This window comes from Panthera tigris, chromosome D3 (genome assembly GCF_018350195.1).
Source record: "Panthera tigris isolate Pti1 chromosome D3, P.tigris_Pti1_mat1.1, whole genome shotgun sequence".
Taxonomy (NCBI): Eukaryota; Metazoa; Chordata; class Mammalia; order Carnivora; family Felidae; genus Panthera; species Panthera tigris.
This window is the reverse complement of record NC_056671.1, coordinates 15,435,825-15,448,972: the sequence shown is the minus strand read 5'-3', so window position 1 is coordinate 15,448,972 and position 13,148 is coordinate 15,435,825. Positions and strand designations below refer to the sequence as shown.

General features: G+C 46.2%; 2 long non-coding RNA genes across 2 annotated transcripts; one reads left to right on the top strand and one right to left on the bottom strand.

Annotated features, from left to right (window-relative positions):
- Positions 1–712: 712 nt before the first annotated feature.
- On the top strand, positions 713–7,790 carry LOC122232636. The gene is made up of 2 exons (XR_006209999.1): positions 713–1,138; positions 7,387–7,790. It is a non-coding gene; the product is annotated as an uncharacterized LOC122232636 (long non-coding RNA).
- On the bottom strand, positions 4,052–6,157 carry LOC122232635. Its single transcript, XR_006209998.1, has 4 exons — positions 6,069–6,157; positions 4,701–4,769; positions 4,268–4,473; positions 4,052–4,180 (listed from the first exon to the last, which is right to left on the bottom strand). It is a non-coding gene; the product is annotated as an uncharacterized LOC122232635 (long non-coding RNA).
- Positions 7,791–13,148: the final 5,358 nt, after the last annotated feature.

Genomic DNA, 13,148 nt, shown 5'->3' with positions numbered 1-13,148 from the left:
GGGAAGAAAGACACTGGGGAGTGGGGACGGGAAGATGGCTCATATAACTGAATTGCCCTGGGATAGTCTGATTCAAGAATGGTTTGATCCAGGGACTCATGCTGTCATTGAGGCTCTGGCTTTTTTTCTGGATGAGTCCCTTTGCTGCCTTGCTGGCTTCTTTCTCAAGTTGATTCATTGCAGCCTCTTATTCTCATATCCTCACATGGCAATGCCCAAAAGGGACACAAATGAGTTCTTCTGGTAAGTCTCCTGCAGGGCAGAGCACTCGTCTGCCCCCCCCCCCCCCCAACGCTCAGAACACCTCTGCTCATGTCCTATTGGTGGGAACTGGGTCAGAGGTCTATGCATCAGTCCATCATAGTAGGTGGACAGGTAGTATGCGCTCATTGACTCAAGCCAATCAGGGCCCACCGTAGAGCTGAGAGTGGGATCAATCTCATTGGAAACAACAGAGCTGAAGATAGTGGGGGTGAAGTTACTCACAAAAAGATGCTGAATGCTTTGGTGGAAAAGGGAGAAGTGATCTGGAGAAACAAAACAAAGTATCCATTACACGGTAGCTCGGAGAGGTTAGGAGGTGCGTCCAACGTCACACAGACTCTGACTTTTAGGACTAAGATACAAATTCAGGTTTTGGTCTCACATCTGATGCCATAAACACCAGGCTTCTCTAGAAACCTGAAGAATTATCCAACTATCCTTCACAGTTCTCTACTAGCTCTGCTCTTAAAAACAACACTGGAAAACTGGTGACCATCATTCTGAGCCAGGAACTTCCTGTCCGTGCCCATTCGGAACATAGAGCCCAAGCTCCAGATAGTCAAGGAAGTGATCTGCTACTTGGCATTGTCTTGAGTGCATAGGAATTCCAGCGTTGTCATGGGAAGTAGTATGAATGCAAGTTTCAGGTATTTTGTTGAAGGCCCCACACCCTTCTAAACTTCTAAGTCAAGCTGACTCAGGTTTAAGGTGGCACAAGTGAATTCTTATGTCCCAAATCAAATCACTGTGACTGCCTACCACTTCCCCCTCCCCGGCCACACTGTTTTGTCCAGGATTCCAATTCTTCTCTGCAACAATCGCTTATGCCTACAGTGCCTGAAACTGGCTAACAAGACATCTAGATACCTATAAGGTAGGTAATATTAGCACCTCTATTTTGCAAATGGTGGCACTGTGACCCAGAGACCTATAATAGCTCCTCCAAAATCACTTCCTTAAGACAAACCCGGTTTGTGCCTCCTGTGTGTTTCTTTTACTACCCACACAGAGCACTTCACCTCAGACACTGTTGGTCACCAAATGTGTGGAGGTTTTTCCCCATGTCAAGCATTTCTCTATGACACTGGTGGGGTGTCTGGGATTTAACTCAATTGTAACACAACTACCTAGATTTGGTGTCAGATGCCACAGGTTAAAGGTACAGTCCCAGGAGACTGTCCCCAACCTACTTCAGATGCTGACCACAAACAGTAGGTCCCCAGGTTACCCACGATCTCTGTTGGGCTTGGCTGTAAATAGGAAGTTCCCATGCCCCCCTCCTCAGGTGCAATTAAGTTGCTAGAGCGGCTCCCCGAACTTGGGGAGACACGTTTACCAGCTCATGAAAGGACATGATAAAGGGTGCTACATGAAAAGCCAGATGAAGAGAGACGCAGGGCGAGGTGGCGAGCGTTCTCAGCACAGGAACTTCTGTTCCTGTGGGGTTGAGTTGCATCACCCCAGTGTGTGATAGGTTCACGTCTGGAAACCCATCCTTCCAACCTGGAAGCTCCCCAAGCCCCATGGGATTTTTTGGAGGCTTCCTCACGCAGGCACGCAGTTAATGATTGATCATCGACTCCATTTCCAGATCCTGTCCCTTTGCTAGACAATGAGGGGTTGGGGCTAAAAATTCTAAGCTTCTAATCATGGCTTGGGCTTTCTGGGGACCAGCCGCCATCCAGGAGCCCATCCAGAGTCACCTTATTAGAGCAAAAGATGCTCCTGGTGCTGTTAGCACTTAGGAAATCGCAACGGTTTTGGGACCCTTGTGTCAGGAGCCAGGGGCAGAGGCCAATATATACTCATTTTCCGTGATCTCATAGTCACTCCACTTCTGAGTGTTGAAGGTTGGATGTAAGTGGTTCCCATATGCCCTGCTCGTCATCAGGCACCCAATACAAGGACATATCTTGGTCTCATTTGGAAGCACGCAGAAGACGGCTGGTTGCACAATTCTCTCCTGCCTGGATTTCACATCCAGAACTCCCTTTCCTGTTGTCCATCACTCATATCCAGGAATAAAAACTTTGATTGAAAGGCTTGTCCAACAGTGCAGCCTTAACGGGCCTTTGTGCTCAGGACACAGAGAGTACAGACAGGAAACATCTGCCCTGGAAACACTGGAGCTTCTGTTGATTGAAACATACAAACAGAAAAGCTGTCCTTGAGGCCAGGGAAATTCTGAGCTGAGATTATGGTATTGTCAGCCCTATCCCACAAGGCTGAAAGTGGGAGAAACTGAGTGGTGAAAAGCCAGCTGGGACCCTCTTGGTCATAATAACAGTCAATCGCTGATAAATACTGTTCTGTGAAGGAGTTTGGAGGAGCCCTGGGGTGTTTTGCCAAATGTGTAATTGAATTCCCATGGAAAAGAGCAACAGTAGCTTGGTTCGTCCCACTTTGAGCCAAGGGTGGTATTCTCTGGGTAAACCATGTAGAAAAGCCAAATCTGCAGAAGAGTTTTACTTGTGTGTGTGTGTGTGTGTGTGTGCATGTGCACGTGGTTGTATGTGTACCCTGAATCCTGTCACAGAAAGACTGCTCATTTTATGTAAGAATTTCTCACAAGATTCCCTAAAACCTTGTCTTTCCCCCAGGGTACTGCAAATAGAATTTGGGTTACAAAATCAATTTGGGTTGACTTATCTACAGACTTTCAGTAGTATGCATACTGGGTGAACTTTCCTCCTTCCGTCCCTTTCTTCCTCTCCCTGTCTCACTCACTTCCTTCCTTATATTTAACAAACTTTAGTTGAGCACCAGTTACGGGCCAGATACCGTGCTGGGTGTTAGGTCGTCAGAGATGAATAAGACAGCCTGGGGATGGGGATGGGTGGGCATCCATCGCCATGGCTTTCGAACAGGACTGATCCCTCACCCCCCACACGGGGAAATGTTCGGAGGCATCTTCAGCCGTCACAGCTGGAGAGGGCCCGCTACTGACATCTATTGGGTGGAGGCCTGGGTTGCTGCTCAACATCCTATAGTTGCATAGGACAGTCCCCCAAATGGAGAATTATGTGGCCTAAGACGTCAATGGGGCTGAGGCTGAGAAATTGGATCTACAATACGGAAGAAAGAATCGGACTCCACCGAGTTCAGTCCTGGCTCTGGCTGTTGCTGGCAGAGAACCTTGAGCAAGTCCCTTGACTTCTTTGAGTCTGTTTCCCACCTGTCAAAGGGGATGAAAATGGAATGATTGAAGGAAGTTTGGATATAAATCATGCCATTTATTACCTAGTGCCCAAGAAAGAATAGCCACTTGGCTTCTCTAAACCCAGGTTTTACTGGACTAAAAGCTACCAGTGGGCCCTGGTGAAAGTGAATTCTAAAGATAGCATTTATTCCAAGAGGAATCCAAAGGGATTGTCACACTCTTTTCCTTTCCTGGCCTCATTGCAACCTGTAGCTATACATTTCATGGTTTAATGCCCCTGCCTTCTGGTAGACCATAAACTCTGAGAAGGCGGAGACTGTGTCTTCGTTGTTCCTTTCTGTATTCCCAGCACTCAGCAGTGTCTGGCCCTATGGTATGTGTTCGGTAATGGAGCCAGACTGCCTGAGTCGAAATCCTGGCTTCTCCATTCACGAGCTGTGTGACCTTAGGAAAATTACTGAACCTCTCTGTGCCTTATTTTCCTCCTCTATAAAGTGGGGAGAGTATCTCCCACAAAGGGTTGTGTTAAGGGTTAAATAAACTACTATTAGCCAGTCGAGGGCCTGGCACCTGGTTAGTATTTATGAGCCTTAATGATTATTATCACTACTTTGATATTGTCTCAAATTTAATTAATAATGTTGCGGGATGCCAGCACAGCACACAGGCGTGGGCCCGCCTCTGCCTCCGGGGAGCATTTGTTTCTGTGAATCATTTGGAGAAAGATCCGAGTTTGCAGAGAGGCCCGCAGCTCACCTAAGCAGAAAAGTAGAAACCAGAGTGATTTCTTGCTGGAGATTCACAGAGGCCCCCCCGGGTCACCAAACAGCCCTTCTCTCTCACCTGGAAGAAATGAAAAATTGATTTGAGGCTTGTCCCATCTGAAAAGGTCTGTCGGTAGCCAGCACCGGTGCATGTTGTCAAGGATGCTTTGGGTTTTTGGCCCAGGGAGGAAGTGATTCACGATGATTCGCTTTTCCAGGGAGCGAGGCAGACCCAGTGGAGACACAGAATGAGGTCCCAGGGGCCCACTGGGCTAGACAGCTTCCCTGAGTAGCAGCAAGAGAGGAAAATTGAGGGGCTGATAGGAGCTGATAAATGAGGAGAGGAGACCCATTGAGAACAAAATTGGGGACAAAAGGGGGTGGGAATATTGTGCAGAGGAGACAGAGGATCAGAGAGGGGAGGAGAGACAATGCAACAACAACAATGGCAATAACAATAATTATAGTTGCCACTGACAGAGTGTCTACTATGTGCTAGATATTTTACACACCTTAGCCCAGCCGATGCTCCTGGTGACCCTATGAGGCCATATAGCCCATATGTGTCAGTCCTCATCAATCTGTGGATGATAAAAAAGATCACACTTTCTGTATTCATTCATACATTCATTTATTCATTCCACAAACATTTACTAAGCACCCAGCATATGGCAGGCACTGTTCTAGATACTGGGGACACAGCAGAAAGGGTGTCTGAGAATTCAACTCAGTTGTGACACTATCTATCATGAGGTAGCATCAGATCCCACAGGTTAAAAGTTTAGTTCTATGAGACTGCCCCCCCCACCCCTTCTTTTGACTCCAGATTGTTCCCCTTACTTCCAACGGACTGGCCCCCTCCTTGGGTTTGAGTAATTTGCTAGAGTGGCTCAGAGAAACATTTTACTTACTAGACCACTGGATTATTATAGATATAATAAGCAGGAATAGCCAGATGGAAGCGATAACATACGGCAAGGGATAGAGAGAGGGTGTGGAGTTTGCATGCTCTTTCTGGGCATGCCACTCTCCCTAAATCTCCACATGTTCACCAACCTGGCAGTTTTCTGAAGCCCCTCCTTTTGGGTTTTTATAGAGGCCTCACTACATAGGCACGATTGATCAACTCTTTGGCCATTGGCGATTGGCCTATCCTCTCTGGAGGTCACGGGTGGGACTGAAAGTCCAGCCCTTCAATCACACGGTTGGTTCTCCTGGCATCGAGCCCCCATCCTTAGGTGGGGGTCCAAAAGGCACCTTATTAACATAAAAAAGCTACCTGTATCACTCTCATTACTTAGGAAATTCCAAGGGTCTTAGGAGCTCTGTGCCAGAAATGAGGATGAAGACCAAATGTATGTATTTCTTATTATAAAGGCAAAAAGTGAGCCATGGGCAAATTTTGGAGAAGAGTATAACAGAAAGAGAAGAAAAGCAGGTGCAAAGGCCCTGTGGTGTGTTTGGGGACTAGAAACAAAGCCAGTGTTCAGGAACATAGTGAGTGAGGGGGAGAGTGGTGGTAGGTGGGGGCAGAAAAGGCACATGTGTGGGCCTCATGGCCACTGAAAGGACTCTGGCTTTTATTCTGAATGAAATGTTGATCCGCCGCAGAATCTGCCGCTGAGAAGTCATTCCGTCTGACTTAGGTTTTAACAAATCTGGCTGCTGTGTCGAGAGTAGTCTGGGGGAGGGGGGCAAAAGAGGAGGCAGGGGGCTGCTGCAGGATCCAGGTGACAGACAATGGTGGCTCAGACCAGGTGGCCACAGTGGGGCTGATCGCGGGAGCAGTGGTGGGATTCCATACCCATCCTGGGTTGACGTGAGTCCCGGCGGAGTCACACAGGATAGAAAGCCCCTGAGCCGTGTTCTCCAGCTCTTACCTGTGCCCAGAAGCCCGAAAGGCAGATTCACTCAACACAGGCTGTTCTCTTCTGTTCTGGCTCCACATGCCCTTCGTCACCAATGCCACCCGGTGTGGTGACACGCCCCCAATGTGCTCATTGTGAGAACACCAACATCCGTGCCAGGGAGGCACCTCAAAGCTTGTGGTCTTGGGGATGCTAGGACAGCACCGTGTGCCACGCAGAGATGGGGAGAAAGGCCTCTGGGCTTTTCAGCCATTCTGCCTGTGCTCACATAGCACGGACACTTTTATCAATGTTTCCATCAGCTTCTGGCCTCAGGTTCCGGCAGGGACCAGACCCCTGGCCATCTTCTCCCTCCTCCTCCCCAGCTAAGCTCATCCTGCTTCCCTGGGTGCAGCCAAAACAGATTCTGGAAGACAGCAGAGAGAAAAAGAGGGAGGGAGAGAGAAAGGGGAAAGCGAGAGATGCCTGGTGTGTTGGGAGCCAGTTTACAGGTGAATTGACAAGCTCAGAAAGGCTGAGTGATTTGCCCGAGGCCATTTCTTGTGCATTCAAGTCCCCCAGGACTCCCTTTTCCTTTGCAACCTAAAGACCCCAGCCCCACAGTACCCATTTTCCCCCCAGATCCAAAATGGCACAATATGATTTGCTAATAGGATATTCAACATTGAATGTTTGCATTTGCCCCCTTGGACGTGCTGTGTCTGTATCTGTAGCCGCCACTCATTAGAGTAAGCCAGCCTTGAGTCCCCTGGAAAAGGATCATATGTTCCAAAATAAAGAATTGAAATCCATGCAGTTCGTGGAGGTAGGGTAGGGACAGGCATGTTTTGACAATAAAACTGAATCTTCGACATCCTAGAAAGCTGGGAGAGAGAGGTTTGGTCGCTTCTGTCCACTCAGCGGACTGGAACTGCCTGGAAGTTGGGGGGATCCTGATCCACCATCTCAGACTGTAAACTCCCCGAGGTTGGAAATGACTCCTTCAGAAACTGCTTTTCCCTACAGGACCTTGAAAATAGTTAGAAGCTTTATACAGAGGCAGGCGGATTCCTGTTAATACTAACAGCTAATGTTTATTGAGCACCTGCCATATTCCGGGAACCACGCTAAGTGCTTTAGTAATCATTACCTCAGTAAATCCTCAGAAACAAAATGAAAACCAAAGCCCAGATGGTAAGTGCTATTATTATTTTATATTATTATTACCGTTTTATAGAAGATAAAATTGGGGGCTCAGGAAAGCTGAGTAAATAAAGTCCAAAGTCACAGAGGTCTTAGAGGGGGGGATCTGAACCCAGATTTGTGGCTCTCCCTTCTGTTATTCTGATAGCGTGTTGACCTTGGCTTCAACTGGGTTTGGGTCAGACCTCCGGCCTCCTCTTCTCTGCTGTGTGACCTTCAGCAAGCCACTTACCCTTTCTGAGCTGTATTTCCTTCATCCGTGGAATAAGGACAATAAAACATCCCATCGAGTTGGTGAGAGAAGGAAAAAGAAAATATGGAAGGTGCCTGGTGTCATATCTGTCAACAGTGGCCACCTCCAAAATACTAGATCCTTCTCAACACTTAACACAAATGGATTGAGAGAATGAAGATTTCCCCTTCCCGGCATGCAGAGGGTTAACTTACAACCCCAGGCTGTTAACATTTCTCTAATCTTGGTACTAATTATGTACAGAAATCATTTTGTTTCTGCCACGTATAATAAAAACAATTGTAGAGAGATGGAATTTATCATGCTATGTGTTATGAGTGGTTTTTTTTAAAAAACGGGCTACCTCCGTTTCCCCACTTGTCTTCATTTCCCCTCTCCTTTTGCCAGATAATCAAATACAAAAGTTATATCAACCTCCCAACCACCTCAATTAAAATGCTCATCCAAAATTTGAAAACAATTAAAAAACCCATTATCTCAGATTTAACGTTCTCTGATTCCGTGTCTATTCTCTGCCATGGCATAAACCGCAGGTAACATTATCACAGTAGGTGCCTTCTAGAAAGCAATGTCTCATTCTCTGCCGTTCTCGGTCCCGCGGCTGCTCTCCCGGCACAGGCCTTATTAAAACCCACACGCCCTGGTGTACTTTATCATGTCCAAATGCATCAAAATAATTGATTGTTTTAATGAGCCCTCCATCTGTCTTATTTTCTTCTGTCTTTCTCTACTCGGTAGTGGGTTTCAGAGAGAAGAAAGGACAGGCTCCCCTCTTGGGAAGTCATGGACTCAAGATGGGAGGGTCTCAGACTTGCAGCTGCCGGCCAGGGGTTCTGTGGTTCTCTGAGGAAATTAGAAGTGTTTTTCCCAGAGAAGACCTTGCCGGGAAGTATGTTAGGGGTTGTGATGGCTGCAAAGAACACAACAGCCGTCAACTGAGCTCAGAAGAAAGAAGAAGACTCTTCAGTCACTCCAGGTGACTTCCGTTTGGGTCAACAAACATGTATTGAGTGCCTGCTGTATACCAAGACACCATGCCAGACAGTGGAGATATGGTCTCCAAGATCTGGTAGAATCAATCATAAAAATTCTTTGGATCAGACACATTCATATACTACTGGTGGGAATATAAATTTTTGCAAACTTCCTGGAGTGTAAGTTAACAATACCTATCAAAAGATTTAAGAGATATGCATGCCTGTTCACCCAGCAATTAGCCTTCTAATCATTTACTATAAGAGGATAATCACTTACGTGTTTGAAGATTTAACTACAAGCTGTGTTCTTTGCAACATTATTTATAAAAGCAAAAGATAAAAAAAAAAAACCTTGAAAAAACTAATTGTCACTGACAAGGAATTACATAAATTAATGATGGCGTATCCTTAGAATAAAATCATTTAAAAGCATATCTGAGAAGAGTTTGTATCGAATGGCAAGAAGTCTATGACACATTGTTAGGTGAGAGAAACCCAACAGGATAGCAGATAGTATGACCTCAGTTTTATGGGGGGGGGGGGGGAATATATATATATATATATATATATATATATATAGTGCCACTATGAGAATGAGGGTTATTTTTACATTCTTTCCTGAGCTTTTTCTGTTCTGACTTTTTTTTCCCCCCTGTTCTGAAAAGAAAAAGTTATTTCCAAAAGGGATACGTGTGAATTGCAGCCAGAAATGGAATGAGGACATTTGGGAATTGAAGCCACTTTGGGAGCTAGCTGAGTCCTGTTCCAGCATGGCTTCTTTGCTCTGTGTTCTGCCCTCACTGTGCCTTCTGCTTACCCATCGTTCTGCTTCCTCAAAGCCTCTTCCTGCTCCTGCTCCATCAGAGCCTCCCTAGGAGAGACACACCCCACTATTTCAAGGCCAACGTCGGACTATTTCAGTCTCTGGATGTACCTTAGTCCACATTTCAAGGAGAGAGGCTGTTCAGTGGCCCCGCTCATCTGCTTTTCAGCAGGCTGTGGCCCTGTGTCACCAGCCAGTCTATATATATGGTCAGGTGGAGTAGGTCTGATCAGGTGTGGTCCAATCAGCAGATCAAGGTTGCCCGGGGTTTTAAGCAGGGGAGGGGGGAGAGGCATTTCCCTTTATGAGGCTCTGTGGCTGGGCAGCCATAGTGATAGGCATCTTCTGCACAACGTCCAGTCGAAGAACTTGAATAATTCAGAGCCCACATATCCACATGGGAACCAGATCCTTTGTCTCCGTGCTCTGCTTTGACCAACTAAACTAAACCATTGTTGATCCCGATGATCTCTGGACTGACATCATAGCTCATACAATGTGGTTGGGGTGGGGGTGGCCAGGGGTCTAGGACCTGCGATACAGAGATCTGACCGAGGCTTTATTCAAGCGATAGATGCGGACGAGGCAAACATCGCAATTGGATCGCCATCAGAGGAGTTAGAGCAGTACAGCACTCACATTAATAATACTAACAGCACTAGGGGCGCCTGGGTGGCTCAGTCGGTTAAGCCTCCGACTTCGGCTCAGGTCACGATCTCACAGTATGTGAGTTCGAGCCCCGCGTCGGGCTCTGGGCTGATGGCTCAGAGCCTGGAGCCTGCTTCTGATTCTGTGTCTCCCTCTCTCTCTGCCCCTCCCCGGTTCATGCTCTGTCTCTCTCTGTCTCAAAAACAAATAAACGTTAAAAAAAAAAATTTTTTTTTTTAAATAATACTAACAGCACCACTTTTTGTCCCATGGCACGGAGTTCACGACATGCCAAGCACCGAACTTCACAGGCGTCATCCTCGTGACTCTTCAAGCAACCTCGCAAGCTCAGTACTCCTGTTAGTTGCATCTCATAGATGAGGAAACTGGAGGTCGGGAAGTTTAAGTAATTTTCCTCAGGTGTAGCTGGATCCGAATTCAAGCCCAAGCCTTTTCTCAATTCAAATCCTGCAGCTGTCACTACCTCTCGATACCACCCAGATAATGTCTGTTCCAATTCCCTCTTTTGGAATAATTAGCAATAACCGTTGCCCCTCTTGACCCTTCTGGCTTTTTATCCAGAGCAAGATCAGGCTCTCTGGCTCCATTTTCCCCAGACCGGACAAGCCACAGAACTGTAATAATTACAACACTTTTCGTTAACAGATGATGGGAGTCCAACACGACCTGGGACTCAGTAGTTCAACCATTGAGCAGCCTTCTGCTTTTAGTGAGGCTGGAGTCACAGGGATGGGATTTAACTTCCTGCCTGGAACAGACAAACAAAATGGTACAAAATATGCTACAATGATGTTCCAGCTATTGGAGCTCAAGAAACAAAGGACAGTGACCTGTGGGAGGCAGGAAACAAGTGACGTGAGTCCTAGGTGTGCCCCCGGTGTTCTGGCATGACAGGGTTTCCAGGCTGCAGGATGGGAAGGGGGAGCCCGATGGACCAGAATTGAGAAGACAGAGCTGAGAGTCTGGGGAATCTGTAGTGGGGAGAGTTCCTAGCTAAGGTGCTGGAGAGACACAGGCCACGCAGAGAACTTCAGAGATGAGAGAGGGTTACTGATCAGCCCATGAGTGCAAGGTAACTACCCAAAGCCTGGAAAAGAACCATCTGCAAGGAGCGGAGATAACAGTGCTGAGAGTTCACATTGGGCTGAGACAGTGACGGTTCCCACCAGACTGAATGGAACACCTCGTGAATCTCAGGGCACCGGAGAGAGTGCAGAAGGGTCTGGCCTCACTGGTGGGGAATAATTAGCCCTTGACTGAACATGTTGCCCATAAAAAAAAAATCTATCTGTAAAGTGGGATCCCCACAGCTGGCATATTTAATAATAAAAGACTGCATTCTTTCACCTAATATCAGAAACAAGACAAGGATGTTACTATCACCTTTTCTATTTAACAACGTCCTTGCCAGTGAAATAAGGCAAGACAAAGAAATAAAAGACAATCTAATTGGAACAGAAGAAACGATGATCTTCATTTGCAGACAACCGGGTCATCTATGTAGAAAATCCTATGGAATCTGCAAAAACGCTACTATATTAATAAGTGAGTTTAGCAAAGACCTATTAATAACACCAAAGAATTATCTGGCCCAACATGTCCGTAGCATGAAGGTGGGGAAATTCTGTTCTAGAAGAATATATAAGAGGAAACTTTTGTGACCTTGGTTTAAGCAAAAAGTTTCTTAGACATGACATCAAAAGCATAGTCTATAAAAACAAATGAACAAATTAGACTTCATCAAAATTAAAATCTGCTGCGCTTAGTCTGATGGGGATATCATAACAAAATACTACAGACTGGGGGACTTATAAACAACAGAAATTGATTTCTCACAGTTCTGGAGTCTGGAAGTCCAAGATCAAGGTGCCAACAGAGTCAGTGTCTTGTGAGGACCCGCTTCCTGTTTCATAGACTGGACCTTCTCATTGTGTCCTCACACAGTGGGAGGGGAGGGGGAGCTCTCTGGGCTCTCTTCTAGAAGGGCACTAATCTCATTCATCAGGGTTCTGTCCTCATGACTTCATCACCTCCAATGCCATTACCTCAGTGGTTAGGATTTCAACCTATGAATTTTAGGGGGACGTAAACATTCAGTTCATTGCATGCCGTTCAAAGACACTGTTAAGAGAAGGAAAAGACAAGCCACAGACTGGAAGACAATATTTGCAAATAGTACATCTGATACAGGATTTGTAACCAGAATATATAAAGAACTCTCAAAACTCAATAATAAATAATCCAATTTTAAAAATGGACAGACTAGTTTTTAATTAATTTTTAAAATTATTTTTATTACTTTTAAGTTTATTTATTTTGGAGACAGAGAGCAAGGGGCAGAGAGAGAGAGGGAGAGAGAGAATCCCAAGGAGGCTCTGCGCTGTCAACATGGCACAGATTCAGGACTCCAACTCATGAACCATGAGATCATGACCTGAGCCAAAACCAAGAGTTGGACGCTTAACTGACTGAGCTACCCAGGTGCCTCTGCACAAACTATTTGAGCAGGGGATCCAACATGGCAGAGAAGTAGGGGGACCCGAAGTTCCCTTGTCCCTCAAACACAGCAGTGTTGAGGCCAAAGGACTTTGAATTCCAAGTGTCCAGGCTGCAGAGTGACAGAGATGTCTCTAGGGGCCCACGGGGACAACCTGGTGGGCCATAAGTGCGTGATTGCAAAGTGGGAGAGATAACATGGGCGGCGTAGGCACAGAGGGGAGGGGTCCTCTTCCGCAGAGGAACAAAGGGAAGAGAAAGAGAGGCTGTACAAGTGTAGGACTGTATTTGAACAGACAGTCCACCAAAGAAGCTATGGGTCCGGCAGATATGTTCAGCAAAATATGCTTGACGTCACTAGTCATTAGGAAAAAGCCAACTAAAAAACAATGAGATATCGTTACACAACCATTGCAATGGCTAAAATTCCAACGACTGACCCTACCAAGCCCTGACAAGGAGTGAAGGAATTGTGACTCTTAGATGCTGCTGCTGGTGGGAATGTCATATAGTACAGCTTGTTTTGGAAATAAGTTGGGCATTCTTAAAAAAAAAAAAAAAGTAAATTATACCTATTCTACGATTCAGCTCTTGTACTTCTAGGCATTTACCTAAGAGAAATGAAAGCATATGTCCATATAGAGACCGGCACATAATGCTTGTAGCAACTTTATTTGTAATAGCCCTGAACA